Source organism: Cavia porcellus, unplaced genomic scaffold (assembly GCF_034190915.1).
Source record: "Cavia porcellus strain 051 isolate PalLab524CR breed Dunkin Hartley unplaced genomic scaffold, mCavPor4.1 scaffold_15, whole genome shotgun sequence".
Taxonomy (NCBI): Eukaryota; Metazoa; Chordata; class Mammalia; order Rodentia; family Caviidae; genus Cavia; species Cavia porcellus.
The window spans coordinates 56636867-56663377 of NW_026947498.1; the positions used below are offsets into that span (position 1 = coordinate 56636867).

At 34.7% G+C, this 26511-nt stretch overlaps 1 pseudogene; it reads right to left on the reverse strand.

The window, feature by feature from the left end:
- Window positions 1-21917: 21917 nt before the first annotated feature.
- LOC100732202 (eukaryotic translation initiation factor 4B-like) lies at window positions 21918-23733 on the reverse strand (annotated as a pseudogene).
- Window positions 23734-26511: the final 2778 nt, after the last annotated feature.

Here is a 26511-nt window from a genome sequence, read left to right on the forward strand (position 1 = left end):
AACAAAGTACAAATTGTGAGACTCTTTCTCAAGCTGGGCCATATGTGTGACTCAAAGGTCATAGTCTCAAGCTGTATTTTCACTTATGCATAGCTCATTTTCATGTGTTGTAATGGAAAGGTGGTCTTTATCATTGTATCATATACCTGTGCTTATTAGGTACAGTCCTCTATCAGCTGTAATGTTGGGAAAGAACAAATTGGTAGAGGCAAAAAAGAAGACTCAAACTTACTTTCTACACTACCAGAATTTGTATATGCTAATTTTTTCAAATGTCACTTTTATAATACTTCTGATATTATTGATGATATTTACCTTTCTTTTCTTTTAGCAAGAGTGACAATTTTCTGGTAAAAAAATTTTTTTTAAAAAGCAGTCTTTGGGGGAAAATAATGCATCAAACTCTTCTATATCAACATACAAATTACAAATAAGATGTCTCACATGGAAAAACAAGTCAGAATTGTTCAATAGCTACTTATTTTACTCACAAATTTCTTCCTTTCTCCCATACAGATTCCATCAACCCAGGACTGGTTTCATGATTAAATAATGAGTACAAAAATGTCAGGCTTCAGACTAAGTAGGATTCCTCTACAGAATAGTGTATTGAAATCTCTGTCTCGACAGTATTAATAATCTAATTTTTGAATTTATGTTTTTTTGAATTTTTATATAAAAACAAAACAGAAAGATTAGAAGTTATATAGAATTTTTAAAAAATAGTTGGAAATTAACACTACTTAATATATTGCATATTGTTATCTTAGAAATAGTTATTCAGATTAGAAAATTTAGGCATAAAGATGATCAAACATGAAAGCAGAAAATATTTTGATGAGCTAACAGAGATTAGTAGATCACTTGATATTCTATTTTTTTTATTTAAAGAGAAAAACAAAACTAAATGAAGCAAAACAGTAAAAGGCTAGAAGTAATACAGAATTTCAAGAGAAAAAAATATATAGTAAGAATTCATCAGTTAATAGATCAAATATTGTCATCTTAGAAACAGTTGTCCAGATTACAAAATTAAAGCATACAAAGTGGACATTAATACAGTGAGATTACAGTCAGTTCTGTTCAATGATCCAAGAAAAACTCAGCAATATGATTCTCTATCCTACACATTTAAATATACTTGCAGTTATGTCCTTTAGATCACTTACCTTCCTCTCTTACGCTAACAATCACACATTTTAGTTTCCATTACTTCCACAGTTTTTATAATTTTTTCTTTGAAGAGGAAAAGAAAAAAAAGATTTTAAAAAAGCCAAAAAACAAAAAACAAAACAAAACAAGACGGACCAAAGAAAAACCCAATGTGACAAAGCAAAACAGAGTCAGTTAGATCAGGAGGATGGACATAGTAAATAATGAAAAAAAAAAAAAAAAAAAAAAAGGATTACTAGGTGATCAGCAATGGTTACCATTATGCCTCTTGTTATCCTAAAAAGAGTAGCCTATATCAGCTGGTATAAAAGAATTGAACAAAATTGTACAGAAGACCAATAAAACCCACATTGGAAAGCTTACAGGACTTCCAAAGAAGATAATAGTCAAACAATAATGGGCATCATAGAATATCTGGTTGCCTTCCAAATGGTTGCCTATACCCTCAAACTTGATACTATTAAGCAAAACAGAATATAATAAAATCAGTCATAACAAGATGTGGAGAACAATACAGGGGTTCAAATCAGGTTAATAGGGAAACAAAAAAGTTATCACACTATTTTTAATATATCACACTATTTTTAATTTAGTTTTCCCTTAGTTAAAAGATACTAAGAAATAAATTAATATTTAAAAAAAGGAAAGAAAAAGGGGGGAGATTGAGATAAAAAAAGAACATATCAATAGAATAACACCGGTCAGAACCGAAAAATTTAAGCATCATTGTGTTTCACCCCCAGGTAGCCTGACATTAATAGTAGTTACCATAGTGACTCTTTTCTTGAAATATTTGAGTCTAACTTCGTATACTATAGCATCAAACTTATCAAGACAGTGTGAAACCGTTCAAGAGAATGAAATTATTGCAGGGTATTTAGAACCAGCTAGCAGAAACCGAACATCAATTTCTATATTGTCTTTGTCTATAAAAAATTTGCTTATACTATTGCATACATTAAGATATAATGAGATACAACATGCTAGAACCAATGGAAAAAAATGAACAACAACTTGATGGGGCTTCAAAACAGGATGATATTAAATCAGCGCTAGCTATTACGCTCTTATATTCTTCAAAATAGTTATTTGTAGTATCACAGACAATAAAATAAAACAACCCAGATTAAAACCATTCCAATTAATGAGTGAAAACATTATATGGCTTCAAACCAGTGTGACTGCAGCTCGAGACCATACTCATAAGTGAAATAAATCAAACTCACATGTATAAATACCAAATAGTTTCCCTAGTGTAAGAAACGATAAGAATACATGAAAGTATGTGGTAATCATGATATTCTAATTTTACATCATGTACTATGTCCATCTCTTTGTTCTAACCGACTGTGTTTTGTTTAGCCATGTTAGGTTTTATTCTCTTGAAAAAATAGTAAGAATTGTAGGAGTAAAAAACCCAAAAAGTGTAATTGTTATTAAAAAGAGAGAAAAGGAAGATGGTCTAAGGGATATAATTGCACGTATGTTTGAGTGTGTAGAATGGAAATCCATATTACTGAACTTTTGTTGGATCATTGATTGGCATTGTGTGCAATCTCATTGTACGAAAGTTCACTTCACATGCTTTAATTTTATAATTTGGACAACTATTTCAAAGATGACAATGTGTAACTTATTAACTAGTGATATCTTACTGTATGTTTTTCCTTGAAATTCTGTATTATTTGTACCCTTTTACTGCTTTGTTTTTTTATTTTATTTCCTTTCTTTTTTTCTCTTTAAATAATAATAATAATAATAAAAGAAAATACAGATGTCTAAACTAAATCAAAATGCAAGACTTACTTAGCATCCTAACCGTAATTAGCCTGGACTGTAAAATGTTTCAGCTCTCTGAAGTTAGTCCAGTTCCCAAGTTACTTGTGTCTTGCGTCTTCGGTTGCTCTTGGGTACACAGATGCAGATTATGCCACTGCCAGCACTGCCAACTTGTAGGGAAGGGCAGGAGATAAAGGACCAAGATTATTGTACTCTGTGAGACACAAGTTATACATTTCAGATCATAGTCTGGCTACAAAGGACACTAGCAAATGCAGCCTTGAACAGTGTGGGCCACAAGCACAGATAATGACCTAGGACTTTTAAAATCTATTTTCAAGGTCATTTGGTATTATCTTTTATCTTATTTTTTATTTTTGTATTTAAAGAGAAAAAACAAGAAAAAAAGTGATAAAAATTTCAAAACAAGGAAATAGAGTAACAATGGTTAATATTGTGTATTGCTATTTTCAAAGTAATTGCTCAGATTACAAGATATAAGCATGAAAAATGGAACAAACAATAGAAGCATAGATTTTTTTCAATGAATAGAAATTAGTAATATAACTCTTTTGTATATTTATATACATATATACTATTTTCTTTTCCTTTTTTTTCTTTTTTCCTTGCCTTCATATCAGTTTCTCTTTCACTTTGAACAGAAAATTTCTTCCCATTTCATAATACCTACTGTAAAATTTGAGTCTTATTTACTCTTAGTTTCTTACCCTAGGGAAATGATACAATGTTTACATATGCAAGTATGATTATGTCAGTTCTGAATATGGTCTCTAGTTATATCCATTTATCTATAAAAGTATCAAGTTTATCCTTTTTTAGGGCTGAGTGTAACTCTATTGTATAAAACTACAACATATTATATAACCATTTTTTCAGCTTATAGGCACTTGGGTTGCTTCCTAGATCTAGCTATTACAACTTGTGCCACTATAAATATAGTTACCCATATATCGCTGTGGTGCGATGTTTTTAATTCTTCTGGAAAGATTCACAGAACGGGAATAGCTGAGTCAAGAAAAACCTCTAATCCTAGTCTTTCTGAGGAATCTCCACACTGATTTCTACAGTGGTTGCACCAGGCTATATTCCCAGTAGAGAAGTGCTGGTATTTCCCCCTGCAGTCCGTAGAATATTTTTTATTTATTGATTTCTTGATGATAGCCATTCTTTTCTGGAGTGAAATGGAAATGAAAAAGGAGCTGATTTTAGAGGACAAATAGCAATTTGACCCATGTGCCTCTATTGTTTATGGCTGAAGGCATACTTTAAAAGGCAGTTGGAATTTCAAGAGCAAATACTTATTATGTAATTGTTTTTAGTATAGGTTCCAGAACCTGTGCAAATTGAGCTCTAGTCATTTTTGAGCTTGTGACCTTTGACAGGTTACTTAAACTTTCTGTATTCAATTTCTTACCTATAAAATCTATACAACATCTAAATTCTATATTGAATTTAAGTTAAAACAAAAGAATGCTTTCAGAGGCAACAGACACAGAATAAATGCTGTATGTATTAGCTACTATTATATCTATTCATATATGTATGCATACTTATATTTCTCCTCATGGATATAAAATAATTACTGAATGAATAAAAAACTGATAATCATGCTGAAAATATTAAACAAATGTGGAGACATAGATTTTGATATCTGTGTTAAAGTTTCATAAATTTTTAATTTTGCCTCATATTTATATTTTTCAATTATTACTTATACCTAAACTTAGTGTATCTTACTGTTGATAGCATTTATCTCTAATTAGTTATTTATAGTGCCCATGAATTCATATTCCACAACTAAATTTATTAAGACTGAGATGAAGTTAAGTGAATTCTGGTATACAACCAAAGGAGGATTTTTATGACATAAGTGAAACACACTTTTTGTAAATCATCCCTAAAACAATCATTCAGGGATCAAATTAGTTCACATTCTATGTTCATGAAAGTAATAGAAAGTTCCTTTAAATAATTTAGTCATGAAATTTTTTATACTCATGAACGTACAGTTACCAAAATCTCAACTTTGGATAGAATAATGAAATATAAAATGTTTTCAAAAACAATTAAATATCAATACATGTTGTTTCTTATTTATTTAAAAGAAAAAAAAACAGTGCAAGGGTACAAGTAATACAGAATTACAAAAAAAAGTAAGAAATCACTAGTTAATAGATTACATATTGTCATCTTAGAAATAGCTGTTCAAGTTACAGGATTAAAGCATACAAAGTGGACATTCAAACAGTGAGACTGCAAACAGTTGTGTTCAATGCTCCAACAAAAACTTAGTAATATGGTCATCTATCTTAACACACCTAAACACACTTGCAGATGTATCCTTTAGAGCACTTTTTTCCTCTCTTTTTTACAACAAAATTTACACATTTTGGGTTTTATTGCTCCCATAGTTCTTATTACTTTTTTCTGGAAGGGAGTAAAACCAAATATGACAAAACAAAGCAGTCAGTCAAAACATGATGTAAAAACAGAATACAAGTTAATCAACAATGGTTATCATAATGCCTCCTGCTTCCTTAAAAGGAATTACCTATATCATTAGGTATAATAAAATTGAACAAAACAGTACAGAACAAGAACAATAAAAGCTAAACATTGGAAACATTACAGGACTTCAAAAGAAGATAATAGTCAAACCAGAATGGGCATCATAGTGAAACTTATTGCCTTCAAAGTAGTTGCCTATACCCTCAAGCTTGATGCTATTAAACAGAGTGGAACAGAGTCTAATCAGTCAAAACAAGACAGTGGGAGTAATACAGGGCTTTAAATCAAGTTAATAAGAAATCAAAAAAGTTACTATGATATGTCCTACTAATTTTTTTTTTATTTTTTCCCTTAATTAAAAAATAACAATAAAAATATTTTTTTATGGAAAAAGGAGATTGACATAAAAGAAGACATAACAACATAACAGTACAGGTCAACGCATGACAATTTCAGCAACCTAGTGCTTCACCACAAGATAATACAATTTAATAGTAGTTACCATAGTGTCTCTTTCCTTGAAATATTTGAATATAACTTCATATACTATAGCTTCAAAAATATCAAGACAGTGTGAAACCATTCAAATGGAGGAAAGTATTACAGGATATTTAGAACCAACTAATGGAAAATGAACAATGGTTTCTATATTATCTCTTTGCCTATAAAAATTTTTGTTTATACTATCACATGTAACAAAATCCAGTAAGATACACATCATGATAAAACCAATGGAGACAGAAGAGCAACAGTTTGGTGGGACTTCAAAACAAGATGATATTAAATCAGAAATAGCTACTATGATGTCATGAAGTGAAAATATATTCTGCTCTATAAAAGTAAGACAAAATAATCAGAAATTTGGTCACAGCTCATTGATAAAAATCTGTATAGGACAGTCATCCTTAGGTCTACCGATTTCCATAGAGAACTTTCAAGTTAATATGCAACATTAACTAAAGCATCTCTTTGAAATAATTTTCTCTAATGATGCCTGTAGCATAATATTTCTCCCTCTATCTCTTTTGTTAAATTTCGTAGTCTGTATCTGACCGGCACTGCTCCATTGTCCATTTGTTGTCTTTTTTTAAATGTCAATTTTAAGATGCAATAGTGAAGTTGACAGTACAATGGAAGAAAGATTGTTTTGGTTACATTATAAATTGAAGTGTAAGGTGTGTGTGCGTGTGTGTATGTGTGTGTGTGTGTGTGTGTGTGTGTGCATGTGCGTGCGTGTGTGTGTGTGTGTGTGTGTGTGTGTGTGTGTGTGTGTACAAGTTTGGTGTTATATTTATTGACCCAGCATCTCCTGAGGAGACACTCTGGCAATAGATATTCAGGTAGTTGAACTTGAAGTATGATTTTTTGCATGGGTGATGAGAGCATCAGTTGTCTTAATTGTTGCTTTCTCCAAACTTGCTGAAATAAATGAAATAAAAGGCAGTGGCCATAACTAGATGAGGTAAATCCAGTTTTATTAGATTATCTTTTAAGCAATCTAGGATGAAAAAGGGTGAAACAGCTAATTACCTTTATATCTTCCATTTGATCCCAAACAAACAAACAAGGAAATACAAAGCACAAAGGAAACAAAACAAAAAAAAAAAAATCTCCAGTAGTTGCACAGCAGAAATTCCTTAGAGGACAATTGAATTCTAGCTATTCTTCAATTCCAGAAATGGTTAAAAGATCTAAGGATACAAAATTTATTATTTTATTTCAATATTGAAGGAACATAACTTAGTACAGATCTAGTCGAAGCTTCTCTTCTATGATGTAAAATATATTCAGACATCTTAATACTGAAGGTTTATTTTCATGTCTTCTAAGAGAGAACAAATATTTGTCCCTTGTCTACTTCAAAAATTTCTTTTCCTGGCCCTTACAAAGGGAAAAGGTCCTTTCTTCTGCTTTGTATTGCTACTGCGTTGTGCAGAAATGACAGTTGTTAATGCAAAAATTTAAAGCCAGGAGATATGCAGTGAAGAAAAACTAAAGGTTTCCCATCACATTTTAGAAATATTTATCATATGGTTCTGTCCAACCAATATTCATGACTCAAGGAAGAAGTCATGAAGTGAAAATATATTCTACTATATAAAAGTAAGACAAAATAATCAGAAATTTATTCATAGCTCATTGATAAAAATCTGCATAGGACAGTCATCCTTAGGTCTACAGATTGCCGTAGAGAACTTTCAACACTATGTTTTTATGGTGTGCCACATGCTATGTCTCTTTGCTTATGAATGTCAAGGAACAAAAGAAAACTATAAAAAAAGAATTAAGAATTATTATGCACAGGCACATATTCCCTATCAATGCATAGTGTCATGCCTTATTCCAGGATGTCCCACTCGAACTTCATGTGGTCAAACGTGGGGCTTTTTAGATCTAGGGAGTGTGGTACTTTCCAGTTAAGGTTCTGTGATAGTAAAGCAGTCCAATAACTGATTTGGCATGGCTCTGGGTGTGAATAATGGAAAGGCCTACCCAAGTGTGGGTGCTACCACACAAATTGTGGGTAGCCTGGAAAGGAGAAAAGGAAGAGGCAAACTGCTGCTGCTGATTCTTTACTACTGTACAGCTTTGCTGCCCTCCTGGCTTCTGCCCACCATAAACTGTTTCTCCTCTACCACGCCACCCTGCTTGGAGCTGGCTAACTGTTAATTGAAACCACTGCACACTAGGAGCTACAATAAACCTTTCTTCCTTTAACTTTAGGTGTTAGTATTTTGTCTTGGCAATGAACAAAGTAACTAAGACATATGGCAAACATTTACCAATAAAAATTAAAGAAAGAACAACAAAAGAACAAAATAAAATCAACCAGGGGATTTAGAATGCATATAGGACTACTTATAGGACTTATATAAAAAGAAATGCAGTATTCATTTTTTCCTTTTCAAAAGATTTTAAGTAAATATAGCTCTAAATTAATCTAGTTTATTCATACAGAAGAAAATACAAATAAAATTTAAAACTAATATATGACAATCACACTTAGTTATATACTATATATCCATATATTATATCCATGGTTTATCTAACAAAACTCCATACAAAGAAATTTATTACTGTGCATATATGATTGATATCATGAAAATAAACAACTGAGAGACAGGTGCTGCCCACAGTAGGGGGAATTGGCAAAGATGAGAACCTTCAAATCAGCTACTAGAGAAAAGGGGATAACTTGAGATAAGACCAAAAATGACATCTGATAAAGGAGAGTAAGGGAAAAGAGACAATTTGTGGGTTAAAAACAGGGTTTGACATTCTGTGTGAGGAACCCAGACCATTCTTGAATCACTGCACATCACACCTAAAACTCCAGGTTCAAAGAGTATAATAATCTGAAGAGCAGATTTGGATAACAGAGGGAGTAAGCTTTTCAGTGGTGTTCTGGCTGATTTGATAGACTCACAATTACCCTAACCTCTCTACCAGGCATGGCGAATGAGATACTTACAAGTCACAGGATGGTGTATAAGGCGTCAGTGTTTGAGTTTTGAAAACAGTATCACTCTGGAACCTGTAAATAGTGGGACCATGACAAGAAAGAAGGCTTGCCCTAGATAGTAAAAAAAAAAAAAAAAAAAAAAAGTTGCTGATTTTTCCAACATACAACGAGCATGGTATACATGAGGGGTATTTAATATATGGTCTTCTCTTCTCTTGCCAGCATGGCCACAAATTTGGCCCAAGTGTCTTCTAGTTGAGGACTGTGAAGGGAAAGGAAACTAAGAATGCCCCAAGTGTGTATATATATATATATATATATATATATATATATATATATATCTTGGAATTGTGAACGGAAAATATCCACAAGAGGAGGGATGGTGACCACTGCACAGGTTAGAAAATTTGTGGCGTCATGCTGAGCAAAAGGTTGTGGGAGACTCAGAAAATCCCTCCATCCAGCTGTGGGCACAGTAGGTCCTCCTAGGGAAGAGCCATGGATTGAACACCTGGAGACACAGAGGATAAGGGTGATTTGTTGAAGCCAGAACAGAACTCTTCTACTGTTTCCCCAATTACTGGCAGGACGTAAGACAGTATGACGTCTTCTCCACCAACCAATGTCCAGAACTGCCAAATGGAGCCTGCTGTGGTACACATCATATCTTAAATAAAATCAAGATCACATCACTCCAAAACAGAACCTCAATAGATTTTCATTTCAGCAATAAAGTTATTTCATTCGATTTGACCTTAACCCTCAGCATGAAAAAATAAAACTTGAAACATGACAAATAAGGGGGAAAACACCTCCAAAAGCTTCCAATTACCTTAAGGAAAATCCAAGGGTAACCAGTAGAGGGGAAACTAAACACCAAATGGCTACATTTTACTAATGGTTAAAAGGAAGAAAAGAAACTTGGTTAGCTCAAAGATGATACCACAAAACAGGTAGTGGAATTAACAAGCTAATCAATATATTTAAAGCAGAGACTGACAGAAAATTACAAGAAAAAACCTAATACAATCAAAACATAAACTGGAAAACTTATCAAAGAATTAGAATCCATGTAGAGATGCTAACCATAAACTTTAGAGAGACAATAATTTTATTGAATATTTGACACCAGAAATAAGGACATAAGAAAAGTTTCAGATATGGAAGACAAAAATGGTACACAAGGCCATATAAACAAAGACACCTTAAAAACATAAGATGGTAAGGAAAATTGATCCAACAGCAACTAGATAATACAATAAGAACTGAAGAATGAATAATTGAAGTTAGAAAACAGTAATTGGACACTATACATGAAATAAACATCTGTTTACAAAAATTGTAGCAGAAACATGAGTCATATACAGCCTAAAATAATTATGAAGGAATAAGAAAATTTCCATGACACATAGTAGTTAAAATTTCAGAAACCCAGCACAAGGATATAATTTTAGAATTTGTGAGAGAAAAACAAAAAAAAATTACTTATGAAATTAAATCCATTAGGATAGAAGCATACTTCTCAACTATGATCTTAAAGACCAGAAGAGCTTGGAGTGAAGTATTTCAAATCCTAAAACCAAACAATTTTCAATTCACAGTAATTCATGCTGGAAAACTGTTTTAAAATTGCTAGAAAAATAAGGACATTGTATAATCAAGGACACCATAAGAAGTTCATGATCAAAACCCCCAAAAAGTGATAAGGATATGTTAGACAGATACTATAAATCTCAAAATGCCTGACTTAATGAATATACCAAGCAGGGTAAGTAGTTAAAATGGTAAAATAAAGAAATCAACAGAAAAATAATGTAATGACAGGAATAAGTATCTTTTGATAACATCTCTAAGTGTAAATGACCTCAATTCCTACAGTGAAAGAAACAGAATTGCTGAGATTTCAAAATAAATCCCAGAAGTTTGCTGTATGCAAGAGACACATCTAATCCCAAAAGAAATTTTTTTTAAGGAGAAAAAGGACATAAAACAGAAAAAGGGTACAAGTAATAAAATTTTAAAAATAAATAGTAAGAAATCACTAGTTAATAGATTACATATTCTCATCTTAGAAATAGTTGTTCAAGTTACAAAATTGAAGCACATAAAGTAGACTTTCAAACAGTGAGAGGGCAAACAATTTTGTTCAATGATCCAAAAAACACTCAGTAATATGGTTATCTATCTTATACACGTAAACATATATGCAGTTATAACCTTTAGAGCACTTTTTTTTAGAATGACAATTACACATTTTGGGTTTTATTACTCCCACAGTTCTTATTACTTTTTTGAAGAGAGTAAAACCAAATGTGACATATCAGAACAGTCAGTTAAATCAAAAGGATGGACATAATAGATAACATAAAAACAAAATATAAGGTGATCAACAATGGTTACCATACTGCCTCTTGCTATTTTAAGAAGAATTGGCAGTTATAATAAAATTGAACTAAACAGGAAAGAGTAAAACCAAAGCATTGGAGACATTACAGGATTTTAAAAGAAAATAATAGTTAATCTGAATGCGCATCATAATGATTCTTATTGTCTTCACGGTTATGCCTATACTTTCGATCTTAGTACTATCAAGCAAAGCAGAATAGAGGAAAATCCGTCAAAACAAGATGGTGAGGGCAATATGGGATTTCAAATCAAGTTAATAGGAAATCAAAGTAGGTTACTATAATGTATCCTGCTATTTTTTATTTATTTTTCCCTTATTAAAAAAATAAAAAGTAAATAATTTTTTAAAAAGGGGGGGTTTGAGATAAAGGAGGGCATAACAACAGAACAGCACAGGTCAAACCAGTGTTTCACCACAAGATATACTGACATGAAAATAGTTACCGTAGTGTCTCTTTCCTTGAAATCTTTGAGTATAACTTCTTATACTGTAGCACCAAACATATCATGACACTACAAAACCATTCAAGAGAATGAGATTATTACAGGGTATTTAGAACCAATTGACAGAAAGTGAACAATGGTTTCTATATAAACTCCTTGTCTATAAAAGTTTTTGCTTATATTATCATATAAAATAAAATCCAATAAGATACAACCTTTTAAGACCAATGGAGACTGAAGAATACATGTTTGATGGGACTTCAAAACAAGGTGATATAAATCAGCACTAGCTATTATGATGTCTTGTTTTCTCCCAAATTGCTGTTCCTACCTTACGATCTTCTCTGCCTCATTTCTGTTGAGCTGTTTTTCTGTCGTTTGTTGTCAGTTTGTCATTCTTCATTTCGTTTTCTGCTCCATTCATTGTGGCCTCTCTGCCACTATTTCTGGAATCTTGGTGTTTTCTTTTTTTAGAATATCCTGCAGTATTCTCTGTAGAGTTGAATTAGTGGTTGCAAATTCCCCTAGATCCTCTTTATCCTGGAAGCAACTTGTTTTTCCATCAATTTCTAGGGACAGTTGTGCAGGTTATATCAATCTTGGCTAGAGGTTATTATCTTTCAAAGCTTGAATTATTTCCCCCCACGCTCTTCATGATTTGATGATTTGTGCCGAGAAGTCTGCTGTAATTCTGATGGGTGTTCCCTTGTAAGTGATCTGTTTCTTGTCTCTGATGGCTTTTAATACTCTGTTCTTATATTGGATTTCTGGAATTTTGATTATTATATGCCTGGGTGTAGCTCTGTTTGGGTTGTAGGTTGCTGGGGTTCTGTATGCCTCATATATCTGAGTATCTTTACCATTTGCCAAATTAGGGAAATTCTCTTGGATTATTTCTGTGAATAGCTTTTGTAGTCCATTTGTTTGCGTCCACACTTCTTCCCTTATGTTCTTAATTCTTAAGTTATAGATCCTCTTATCATCTTCTAGTTTTTGTATTGTTGCTGTTTGTTTTTTTCTTATTTTTAAGAAGTTTTTCATTTCATGCTCCCATATTACAAATCTGCCCTCCAGTTCAGATAACCTGTCCTTAGTTTCTTTCAAGCTGTAATGCCAGTTTTCAATAGAGTTTTTAGTTTCCTGGTAATCTCTTTGAACCTGCTTCATCTATTCTATGTTTTCTCTATCTTCTCCATCAAACAATTCTCCCCTTTTTTTCTGTTCTTCCATTCCACCATCTGTTTTTTTCTTGGGTGATGCTTAGCATTTCTCTAACTATTCTGCTATGTCTTGCTTCAGGTCATTAATAACTTCATTCCTGAACTCATCTATGAGGCTCTGGAGATAGCGCTTTATGTCTATTGGTGCCGTGTGTCTGCTGTTGTGTGTTTCTCAGGATTGGGGGCCGAGGACCCTTTCTTGTTGCTCCTTCTTCCCATATTCTTTGTTCCTTATACTTAAGCATGTATAGGAGGCCCAGCTTCCTTACCTGTTGGCCACAGTCTGTTTGAATTGCGCTGGCTAGGTGTTCCCACCCACTGCAGTGTACTAGGGAGACACAGACCTGGGCAGCCTCTGCTGGCCCCCCCCCCCAGGTCAACCTACCCCAAGGCTTCACCTCTAGGGTGCACCTTCAGGTGCTGGGACCTGAGTTGGGCTAGCCTATTGGGTCTCAGCCAGTGGTGTCTCACAGGCCAAGCACTCCCCACCAATCCCGCTTGAGAAGGGGGTATGTGACTGAAGTCACTGCAGCTTCTTGTTCCAAGAAGTCTACCCGGTCCAAGTATGTCCTCCGCTGAAGCCTCCTTCTCTATGTAAGGGTCCGATTTGCTCACTCACTGCAGGTCAATGCAGAGCACCTGGCCAGTCCTGCTCCCATCTCCTTTCAATGCTTCCCACTCTCCAAGCTTTCATGCCTCTCTCCCTGCTATGCTGACCAGGATGCAACAGAGGCTGCAGGTAATTCAAATAGCAGTTTCCAGTGGCACGGGTCCAGCTTCCGTGCTGAGACCTTATTTGTGCCTGCCGACTCACCAGGATTGCGTTTCCAGATGGTTTCTCTTAATTTAGTTCATTCCTGGGTCAGCAAAGAATATCCCCCCTTGCCTGGGACTTCCGGTCCGGCACCATTCCTAGATTTCAATGTGGTTTCTCCAAGAGCCTCAGAGGCTGCTGCTATCTATCCACCATGTTCTTCCGGAATTCCCCCAAAAGAAATTTAAGGACTACAAAATATGAAGAATGAGAAAGAGTATTCTATGCACCAGGACCTCAAAAGCAAGCAGGAATAGCAATTTTATTCTCTCAATCTAGACTGCAGGTTAAAACTAATTAGAAGAGGCAAAGAAGGTCATTATATACTACATAGTAAAAAGTACAATTCAGAAGAAGGGGATCACAATTGTATATACATAGACACTGACTACAGGTACATTCAACTTCATTTAAAAAATTCTGGAATAAAAGATCAAATAAACAGAAACACAGTCATACCAGGAGACCCCAGTATCCCACTGAACAGATAGATGAGCTAGATAAAAAGTCAACAAAGAAATATCAGAGCTGAAGTACATCATGAAACAAAGAAACTTAATATTTACAAAATGTTTCCCCCTATCAACATAATAATAAACCCAGTCAGGATGTCCACATCCTACCTCACAGAACCAAAACAAAAGAAAAAAATCCCAATATTTATGTGGAAACAGAATTATAGTAAAACCAATTCTGAACAACAAGAGCACAGCATAGGATATACCTCTAGCAATCTTCCAAAACAAATTAGAAGTACATGCATATCCATGTTTATAGCAGTGCAACTCATGATAGTTACATCTTGGAAGCAGATTCTATATTTATCAATATAAGAATGGCTAAAAAATAACTGATATTTATACATGTCTACTACAACTCTTCTGGAAAGGCCAAATGTGAATCATTTGTTGGAAAAGAGATATACCTTAAGATCATCACATTAATGGAAATATGTCAGATACAGGGGCTTAAATATTGTATGAGTCTCTTGTGTGAGAAACACAAAATGTAGGTAATTAAAGGATGAAGTACAAAATAAATAATAATAAACAGGCAAATAGATCTTTGGTAAATTGGAAGAGGATCCTGAGTTAGAAGCTGCAGTGACAGGAATGAACATAAAAAGAATTATGATACATTATACAAATTTACCTACTCCCCGAAATGAATGTAATCATTATGTTCCACAAATACATACCAACAAAAATAAATAAAAAGAGAAAACTATATGGCTGAAGTTTTCTCCTTTGTCTAACTCTGTCTCTTACACATAATACTACCAATATTTTCAGCCATTTAGAACATCACACACTAGAGTGAAGTCTGAAATATTTTTGGTTTGCTCTACTCTACTCTGGCCTCCTGACATTTCTTTTGTGCTCTTATTAATAGTTTTAGACCTATGCAAGTGATGTCATGTGCTTTACAAAAGAGACAAAGAGAGCAAAATGTAGGTTGAAAACTGCAACTAATTTCAAGGATAAGGTCAAAGAGATAGGTTAAAGAAGAATGTTAAGATAGTCATTGACATTAACAAAATCTCTGCCGAGGTAAGTTCCTCAGTTATGTAGTCTTGCCAAGCCCTCAAGAAATATGAGAAGCACAGTCACTGACATTATAAAATACAAGAATGTAAATGTATAAGAAGTTTGCTTTAAGTTTTATATTATGTTTACCCACTCAATACACTTTTGTTAATCTGCTCAGAAGGTCATAACACAATATTAACTGGCATAAAAGAAAATTTTTTTTTCTCAGAAGGCTAGAATTATGAAATCTGTGCCAGCATTGTCCAGCTCTGTTGAGGATTCTTTACTTACAAACAACCACATTCTAGCTGTGTCCTCATTTGCTGGAGATGATCTATGGTGTCTCTTTTCACAAGGAAATTAATCCTCTGAAGCATTTACCCCACATAACTTTATTTAACCTTAATCATAGTCTTACACTAAATACGCTACAAAGAGGGTTAAAGCTTTAACAGAAGAAACTTTGAGGGATGCAGTTTAACGAATCAAAGTTCCTTTCCTCCAAAGTGCTTATCCTCTAGTAGTGGTGCTGAGTGTATTTGTAACTGTAAAAGCAGAATATTTACTTAAGTAACTGGAATAGCAGGAGTACAGTGAGCAAAATCAAATCCAAAATGAATAACCTTAACTAAGTATAATGGGCAATGTCTAGCAAAGTCTTTTTTCCACATTTATTACTAGAAAATTGACTTGTTCTCCCTCTGTCATCCATCTTTTAAGGTCCTTTGTGATTATATTGGGCCCACATGAAATATTAAGGAAAATCTCACATTTTAAAGTCACTAGGATTAAAGCCCTTAATTTCATCTGCAGCCTTACTTCCTCATGCTATGCAGCATCACAATTTCATGGATTTGAGGAATTTATATGTAGAAATCTTGGAGGACCATATTTTTCCTACTAATATAATCATATAATTACATCAGAAGACTTAATTTCTTGTACCTGTAATCTAACACAGCCAACGACAAGTAAATCAAATCATTGGATTTTACCTAATTTCTATTATTTCCTGGGTACTTTGGTTTCTGGTTCCCTAAATGTGTGCCATTTAGCACTGGATATTACTCAAATTAGATTATGAATATAAATTAAAATGTATTAAATCAACTGCACATAATTCAATTTTTTCCCAATTCTCTTTAGCATTCAATCAGCTGATGCTAGAAAGTTTCCAAACAGTTTAAAAAGGTAAAACACAAATTGTGGGATAGGGAATGCACTGAATTTGAAATTAGATTCAGTTCTTAAAAATTTAAACAGTGAAAATTTTCATAATGTGTAAATGTAGAAACATATTTAACAATGAATTTTTATATTAGAAAATTATTCTATTACTATAAATCCATAATGTGCAATTTAAAATCATTACTCTTTCAATTATATTTTGTACAGAGAACAAAAAAACTAATGTTCCAAGAATGATCTTGGGAAGTTATATAAAAATATATGTATTTAACTTGAAGCAATACTGCATTCTTTTTCAAATAAGGTGCAATTTTTTTATCTTCAATTTTATTCAGATATATATTAGATGTTTATTACATGTAATGTGTAGAAAGATAGAAAATTTTATAAAGTAGGAAACAAAAAAGTTACACAATATATTACCTCTATATTACCTTATGATTTATTTTAGTGAAATTAATGTAAACCTGAATTTTCTCCATTGTTCATTTTTAATATGAAAACTGCAATTGAGAACAAATGCGATTCAGTTTATTGAATGTCATACTTATTAGGAAAATAAAACAGGTAGGAAAGAATGCATTTTTCCCTATTTACTTTAGTTGAACAGCCATAAACATACAGTTACAGCGATCAAAGGACAAAATAAAAAAAGTACCCAAAATGCATAAAGTCTTACAAATTTACAGCCACCACCTGTGCCCGTGAAAATGTCACTTAATACTTTGATGGGTCATATTTTATGGAAGTGAGACAATAGACCTATATTGTGCAAGTATTATGTTTTTTCTAATATGCTAATTTTAAATAAGTATTTGCTAAGTGAATGAACAAATATTTTTTCTCAAAGAAGTTATTCAATGCACAGCATATTTAGAGGTTTGCAAAGCAAAGAGAATATTATATGACAGTCAATATTGAATTGTTAAAAAGATACAAGGTTTATTTACAGAAAATATTATTTTCTTTTAGTCTTATTGTTAGAATCAGTGATTTCAACCCCAAATACAACAACGTTCTCAAGGAATAATAGGGCATTAACCTCGAATATTTAATATGAATTCACATTTTTGTAAAATGTTCTTGTCTTTCTAATGGATGATTTCAATAACAATAACTAACACAATGACCCAGACCTTTTACCACATTTGCTGTAGTCATGAGCTTATTGTTATACTTCTTTCATTTCTGCTCAACCCCATTGGTCCTTGCCATTGGAGTATGTTGCAGCAAATTCCAGACATTCTGTCCCTTCATTTATTCATATTTACATGTGTCACATATCAATGAATTAGTTGTGATTTTTAAAGTACGTGGTTAAATATTTTGCCAAATTTTTCTATTGAGGTTTCTCTACTTTGGTTTCTTCTATGCTTCCCATTCTTATGTGGTAAAGATTGCTGAAGTAGATAATGATGATCTTCTAAATTTCCATAGGATCTGTAGCGATTTCACAGTTTTGATTCCTCTTTTATGAATTTGCATTTTTTTTCCTTTTTTTGATAAGATGAGCTGAGGGTTTTTTGTCTGTTTTTTGAAGGAACTAACTCTTTGATTCTTTAATTCTTTGTATTGTTTCTTACTCTCAATTGCATTAGTTTTTTTTCCGATATATTTAATTTCCTCCGTTGTATGGGCTTTCAACTTGACTTGGTCTTTTTCTAGAAATGAGGTACAGCATTGGGTGGTTTATTTGTGCTTATTCAGTATTCTTGATGTGAAAATTAATTGCTATAAATTTCCTACTAAGGAATGTTTTCGTTGTGTCCTACAGGTTCCAGTAAGTTGTATTTGCATTTTTGTTTGACTGTAGAAATTATTTAATTTTCTTCTTTAATTTCACCTGGGGTCCATTGGTTGTTAAGGAGGGTATTATTTAATTTCCATGTGTTTATGGAGCTTTTTCAATTACTTTTATCATTAATTTCCAATTTCATTATACTGTAATAAGATGCCATGCAAAGTATAATTTTAATTCCTTTCCATTTAGTTATATTCATTCTGTGGGTTAGTATATTGCTAATTTTAGAGAAATCCACATGTTCCATTGGGAGGAATGCATATTCTGGTGTTGAGGGAAAGACTCTGTAAACATTTACTAAGTTCATTTATTCACCAGTTTGGTTCACTTCTGCTATTCCCTTGATGACTTTTTGTCTAGTTGATCTACCTCTATGTGATAATGGAGTATTAAGGTCCCCCATTACAATTGTGTTACAGCTTATCTGACTTATCATATCTTCTAATATTTGTCTTACATAGTTATGTGCTCTTATATGTGGTACACACACATATATGATTGTTATCATTTTCTCTTGAAATTTCCCCCTGAGATGTATGTAGTGACCTTTATCTCTTTTGGTCATTTTTGGTTTGAAGTTCACATTGTCTGCAAAAATAATAGCTACCACTTCTTTTTTCTGGATTCCTATTATATGAAATATTGTTTTCCATCCTTGGACTTTCAGTCTATGAATTTCTATATGAGTTAAATGTGTTCTTTGTATACAGTATATTGTTGAATCTTTCTTTTGACTGGTGAATTGAGGCTATTTACACTAGGGGTTGTAACTAATATGTATTGGCTTTGTCATGTTATTTCCCTTTCTTTTGGGCTCTAGCTTATTCCTTCTGTTTAATTGCTTGTTCTGCCTGGTGGTTTCTTTGCGAAATATCTTTCAATACTATTTGTAAGGTTGGTTTGGTGGTTATGAATTTCTTCAGTTGCTCTTTGTTGAAGAAGTATCATAATTATTCATTAATTTTGAAAGATAGTATTGCAAGGTACACCGAAATTTGTTTGAAAATTGTTTTCTTTCTGGACTTGAATTACTTCACTTCAATATCTTATTTGAAAGTTCGTGTTGAGAAGTCTACCATGATTCTGATGGGCATTCCTTCATACGTGATCTCTATCTTTTCTCTAACATCTTTTAGTATTTTGTTTTGTGCTGAATTTCTAGAATCTTGATTATTATGTATCTGGGTATAGATTATTTGGTCATGGCTACTTGGGTTCTGTGTGCTTCCCTTCTCTGTATGTCAAGTTCTGTTCCATGTTTTGGAATTTTTCTGCTGTTTCTTCTTCAAATAATCTTTTGATGTCACTTGTGTTGACTCCTGTGTTTCACTGACATCTCCCTTTTTATGATGTTTTTCTTTGTGTTTCCTTGAAGCTGTTAAAATTGTTATTTTTTTAAATGAGGTTTAAACATCAAATTTATTTGGAGAAAAATAAAAAACAAAACAAAACACCCAAAACAAACAAACAAAAAAATCCCATAACCTGAAGAATGGGATTTTACATCTCAAGACAGCTCACAGGTAGTAAATCTACAGGTTACAAATCATTTGCATAGAAGACATTTTTAAACAAATTTTACATGTATCCAGGAGTGAGACATAAACTAGTGCCTATTTGTATTTAGTGGGGACAAGGAAGGGGAGTGGGACAAAATAGCATTTTTGGATACAACTATTTGGAAGAGCAGACATGAAGAGGATAAATCAGTTTTCATTATCTACAACAAATGATTTTAAAAAGAACACCAGCTAAACTTTGGGTATGTCTATGTCCACTTCCTAGTTACTTGCCAACCTCACCAATTAATGGTAATTTACTGGGTATACCTTTGGTCCATTGGGATAAATGGCTCGTTATGCCCACTGCTGCAGCTCATAGGCATATAGCACATACCCCTGTGAGGCTGGAAAGGCTACCTTAGGACCAATAGGAGAAAGGCTTGAAAATAAGAGATCAAGCATCGTCTGTCAGCAGCACCAGTACTGCCCAGTGGAAGAAATTTCATCTACCAAGCTGGCCCCCAACTAATAGCTATTGTGTTGCAGGAGAAACCAGGACCTTGTAAAATAGTGCTTTATCATTTATTCTCGCAGACTAAAAACCACATCCCCTTCATAAGCAGAAAACCACACACTGACCTAGGCCAAATTATAAACCCAAGCAATGATGTAGGATTTCATTGAAAACGTGTAAAAAACAAAATAAATTCCTGAATCCTTCAATGGCAGTTGTAAGAAAGGTTTCCCATGTAATTGTCTCTATTTCTGCACTTCTTCATCACCAAAGATCAATCTAGAGCATTCTGATCTATGAAAGGGGTCAGAGCAGCAAAAGCAGACATGGGTGGAAGGAAGGAATAAATTAAAACACATCAAAGAACTGATTTTTTTTTTTTTTTGGAAAGCAGGTTTTCTTCATGTTACAGAATCCATTGGCTGAGACAAAATGCCTTTCAGGTCACACCTGTGACTTTATTTCTAGAGACTAGTTTTTGGGAGGTTAGAGCGGCATGAAGAACGTGAAATGGTTAGGAGTGTGAAATTTTTTTTTTTTTTTTTTTTTTTTTTGAGCCACGGCCTCATTACTATATGCTGCAGACTGGTCTTGAACTCACTTTGAAGCCCATGCTAGCCTCAAACATACAGCAGTCCTCCTGTCTCAACTTCCCAAGTGCTGGAATAATGGGTGTATGCTACCATGTCTGGCCCTAAGAGTCTGAATGTGTTAAAGCTTCAAGGTTTCAAAAGAATATGAATGTATCTAAACTTTGAGAAATGATAAGAGAAAGAATACAACCAGGATACAGGACTGAGAACTCCCATGAGCCCTAAGTGTTTCCTGTTCTAGGAAATAACCATTCATGTGTTTACCATAGTTCACACCATTTTCCCCTACTACCTGGTGCAAAATAATCCATCACCTCCCCAAATCTCTCCTCCAAGCAGAATTTCCCTATTATTTTAGTCCCTGAGTAATTCTTTTCTTCAGTGACCTGTAGACACACTCCTAACTACCCCCTTATGGGGTAAAAACTAAAGGCATTTTCCATAGGCTGGCTCCATCAACTCAGAATAAAAATAAGAGGAAGAGTTGGCAGCCTCCTGGAGACAAACAACTTGAAAGAGTAAATCTACCTTTGCAAGGTTGGAAAATTTATTCAGATAATGCTTGAGAATTCATATAAGCCACAAGAGAGTAAGAATGAAAGGCAGGAATCTCACTGTTCCTTACCCGTACCTACTGCTCAACCACTACAGAGACATATCAATGTCATTACCATTTCTGCTAAACGGAGGCTCTGAAGCACCATTCACACAGGCAACCGCATGGTATCCTAAGAACACACCACGGCTTTTCATTAAAAAGCTATAGTCTCTGTTTCAGACTATATTGGTGATTCTCTGGTTACTTCAGTACTTTAAAGGCTGCAGCAGCATGCCAAAGAATTTCATTTAAATAATAAAGTTAAGGTTCTTAACTTTCTTAAGTTAAGGAGATAGTGAGCTTTATTTTGTGTTGACTGAAAACAAGTTTTATTTGCTCTTGAAAGTTTCAGGGTGGAGAAAGACTAGGAGAAAGCACAGGATGTAGAAGTCTGTTCAGTGTAGTCTTCATTTTCATCTTCACCACCCATTCAGAGAGCAGCATACTTGCTTGCAGAACTGAACTTGGAGACTGGATTTTCCTCAAGTTTCTTTGGCTCAGGTTGGATCTAGAGTCCTGATCCTTTTTCCCATCTTTCCTATTCGACTCCTTCCAATGGTCTTTGTTCCGTCCATCTCCTGAACTACGGATGGAGTTCCCAGTTTGGCCTTTTGGGTACTCATCTGATTATTTTCATCTTTCCTTGCTGGTCTCTACTTGGCAGGCTGAGCTGGAGCTAGATTCCCCCCCTCCAGGTGCTCTGTGTGAGCTCTGAGATTCAACAGGAGGGTTAGAACTTCCCTTCATCCATGCATTCTCCTTCGGTGGAGGAGCTGACATTACTTTTAGAGGCTAATTAGGTTTGGAACGCTTACTAGTTGGAAAGTGACAATCTTCCTCCTTATTGAGTGTTTCATTTTCTAGAAACTTCTTGCTGTCTCTTCTTCAAGCATTTCTGCCAAACGGGGCTGAGGTCCCAGTCTGTGAGGATTCGCTTTCTGTGCTTCATCTTTCCCTTTTCTGAGTTTCTTCACTTTGCCAGCTTGGGCGTCTCTTCTGAGACCGCCATTCCAACTTCTGCTCATCCAGCTGATGCTGCAGTTTATCCTGCTCCTTTTGCAGCCATTCTTCTACTTCTCTTTTTCTGGCAGCCGTGTCAACAGGCTTTGCCCCTACAGAGATAGCAACTTCTTGACTGGAGTGGGAGGTGCCAGCAGAAGAATCATGTTCCTTAGGAGTACTCCAAGGCTTTAGGTTCAGCCTGGGTCTTTGGTGGGGATCTCTATCATCACACCTATAACTGTCCTGTGTTAATCATCTCTGGAGCTACAGGGTCGATCATCTCATCTGTCATACCGGTTTCTTGCTCTTCTGTAATCATCATCTCTATGGTGCCCACCACCAAAGGTTTTTCTGCCACTGTCAATTATGGAATCATAGCCTCTATCATAGTCTCTGCTGCCTCATCAGCATATCAGTCTTGGCCTCCATATTGACCTATATGCCAGCGTGGGCCACCATGATAGCCATCCCAATCCCCATACCCATCACGGTATCAGTCTGAATCATAATTATTTCAAAACTTGTCTCGAAAACTATCATCACCTCTTTTTGGTAGGTAGTCATCAAAGCTGTCTGTGGCAAGATGGGCCCTCCAGTCTGTGTCTGTTTTGTCAGAATCTCAATTTCTATCTTGCTCAGAAGAAGGATCATCCCTGTCTATCTTGTGCTTGATCAGCAACATACACTAAAATTCTCTTCGTTGAGACTCAAGGCACTCCAGGTCTCAAGGGAATCCAGGTCTTCAAACTGAGCATAATAAAAAAACTATCAACCTGTCTGGATTGCTAGGTTCACATAGCAAATGCCCTGCACTGATATTTAATCCACTAAATAATTCCTAAATAAGAGTCTTCCAACACTTCATAGGGCATGTTCCCCAGAAAAGCAGTGTAGGGTGGCGATTTGGGAAGACTGCTCCGGTCATTTTTGGGTTCCCAAGGAGCCCATGGAGCAGTGGGAAGGATGGAATGGTCAATTGGAGGTGCACTATACACATCATCCTCTTTACTGTGCCAAGCGGTTGAAACCTCTCCTTCCAGGTCATCTGTTTGATTAGCCCAGCTGACTGGTTTGGGAACCTAGGTGGTCCCTGCATCAGTCCCTCCATCCTTAGCCAGAAAGTCAGTTAGGGAGATAGTCTTCCACTTGCTTTTCTTCATTTTTCCTGAGGCTGCCATATTGGGAGAGGGAGAGAGAACCCAAACAATTGTTATTTCTGGATCCCTTGTTATTTTTCACAGATCTCTGCTTTTGTGATCACTAGACATAGTTTTGTCTTAACGGTCTTCATTGTTGTTCAAGCTGTTGTGCCAACTTTCAATGGTATTGTAAGTTCCTGGATATAAGTTTGAATCCATGTCATACATACTGTTTCTTTTCTATATTGATCCTTCATGGTTTTCATTCTCTTTCTATCATCATCTATCTTTTTATACATTTGCTGAGCAATTCCTTTATGCTGAACTTTTTTCTTTTCCTTCCTTCCTTCCTTCCTTCCTTCCTTCCTTCCTTTCTTTCTTTTTTTCACTATCTTCTTCCTTCCCTCCCTCCCTCCCTCCCTCCTTCCTTCCTTCCTTCCTTCCTTCCTTCCTTCCTTCCTTTCTTCCTTCTGATCTTATTTCATCTGTAGCATCAGGGGTGTTTGTTTTTCTCTTTTGGTTGATATCATTTTAAAACTTTCTGGTGTGTGTGTTCCATTTGCCCCTACCTCATTGTCTCCTTAACTCGTTCTGGGTACACTGAAGATTTGAGATTGTATCTTGCTTCTATGTCTTAATTTTTATTTCAATTTTTAAAATTTTGTTTTCTGTGCTAATTTTTGTAAGTTTTTGTAGTAGCTAGCTCTATATCTTGTTTCAAGTTCTTTGTAGAAGTCTGCCCCTTTGGGATATCTTCTGTACATAGTTTGTTCTTGGCTTGTATCTGTTTGAAGATCCTAACTTCCCAGTTAATTAAAAGTGAGATGTTGATCACTATTTACTTCTGTCCCCTTTCTTTGGTGCTAGGTTCTGGTGAAGCTATTGCTACAGAGTTTCCCAGTATTGTTACAGAAGGGACAGCAACTGATTACAACAGATATGATATTCTTGCTGAAATAGTGTAATTAGCAGTAAGGATAGCATCGAGCACAGTATACCTTAATCTTAGGAGCAAAAACACAATTGATTAAAAGTTGGGAGATTGTATTGAAAGTGTTTCCCCTTGGTAGAGTGATTTTACTCTAGTTGGGGACATTTGAGAAGTGTCGTAGATAAAACAATGATAACCGCAAAGAAAGTAGAAGCCAGGTGTAGGACAAAGGATGCAGATGCACACTTTGGAAGACTAGAAGAAAGTACAGCAGAGGAGGAATAAAGAGAAAGCATCGGATTGTCTGTACTTGGTTTCTAGCTTTGGTGGGTGGGATTCATTTTCTGGGGTTGGAGTTTTCTCCAGCTGTTGAGAAAAGTGAAGAAAAAAGAAGAAAAGGAAAATCAAAAGAAAGGAAAAATAAAAAGAAACAGTAAAAACAATACAGAAAATAAACAGAGAGAGAGAAAGAGAGACAGAGAGAGAGAGAGAGAGAGAGAGAGAGAGAGAGAGAGAGAGAGAACAGGAGTGGCTCCACCCACCTACTTCATTTCCATGTATCTTTGTTCCCCGGTACAACATTGGTTTATCTAAGTGTTGACGCCTTGGACTTTTCATGCCACTAGTCTCTCTTGTCTGTCCTGTATGTCCTGATTGGGTCCCTGCAGTATTTCTGCCATTACCTCTGGTCTCTGGGACTCCTTGATTGGTTCATCTTGTTGGTGGCAGCATCAAAGGGAGGGACTGTTTTCTGGGCTTTTCAGCCTAGTTTACACAGACATCAGTGGAATTGGTGATGTGAGAGGTTGCTTTATCTCTGTTGCTTCACCTGTGTCCTGGCAGAGATGACATCTGTATTGTATTTTAATAAGTCAGAGTTCTCATTTTTATTATAATCCATCTTTATTGATTTTCTCCTTCATAGAGGCTGTGCATTTTGTATCCAGCAAAATGCTTTGTCTACCCCAAGGTCACGGCATTGTGTTATCATCCAAAGGCTTTGTTGTTTAACTTCAGCATTTATCTTCATTATAACTGAATACATATCTGTGTAATATGTGAAGTAGGAGCTGAGTTTTCATTTTTTATAACAATACTGAATTGTTCCAGCAATCCTTCATCGTAATCCAGTTTCACCTTTCTCAGATGAGCAGACTGGTTGTTTGAGCCTACATTAACACTACTTCAGCTTAATTACTACAACTTTGTATCACACTCTGTTGTCTAGAAATTGTTTTCTAGTACGTATTGACTTGGTCATTTGTTTTTCTATATAAGTTAGAAGATGTTTGTCACACTAATGTTAAAAATTAGAGAGCTAAAAGCTGATAGTTTCTCTCAAATAATATTGAAGCGCTGGCACGCACCAGAGTTTTTATATACAGAATAGATCTTTTCATCGATGAGTCTTGCAGGACTGAGGAAATATGTCCCTCTCCATTTTGTTTTTTGTTTATTCTCTGTCTTTTTGAGACAGGATCTCGATATGCAATTCAGGCAGGACTTCAGTTCACTTTGTGGGCCAGGTTGGTCTCAAACTCCCAGACCTCCTGTCTCAGGTGCCGGAGTGCTGAGATTGTAAGTATTTGGCACCATGCTCCACTGGCTCTCCATTATTTAGTGGATGATAACATCCAAGTAGATATGACCTCTGAGTAAATCTTAGATTGTTCATCTATGTATTTATAACTTTTTATTATTCCATTAAGTCATGTGATTTCTACAATTTTATTTCTATTGACTGCTGGTAGAAAGAAATCTAGTTAAATTTGCCTATTCAGCTTAAACTGTGAGTGATAAATTTATTAATTCTGACACGTATCTTTTGAATATATCTAATAAAGAATAATGGAATAGTCTCAAATATTTTATTTTCTATTTTTCTA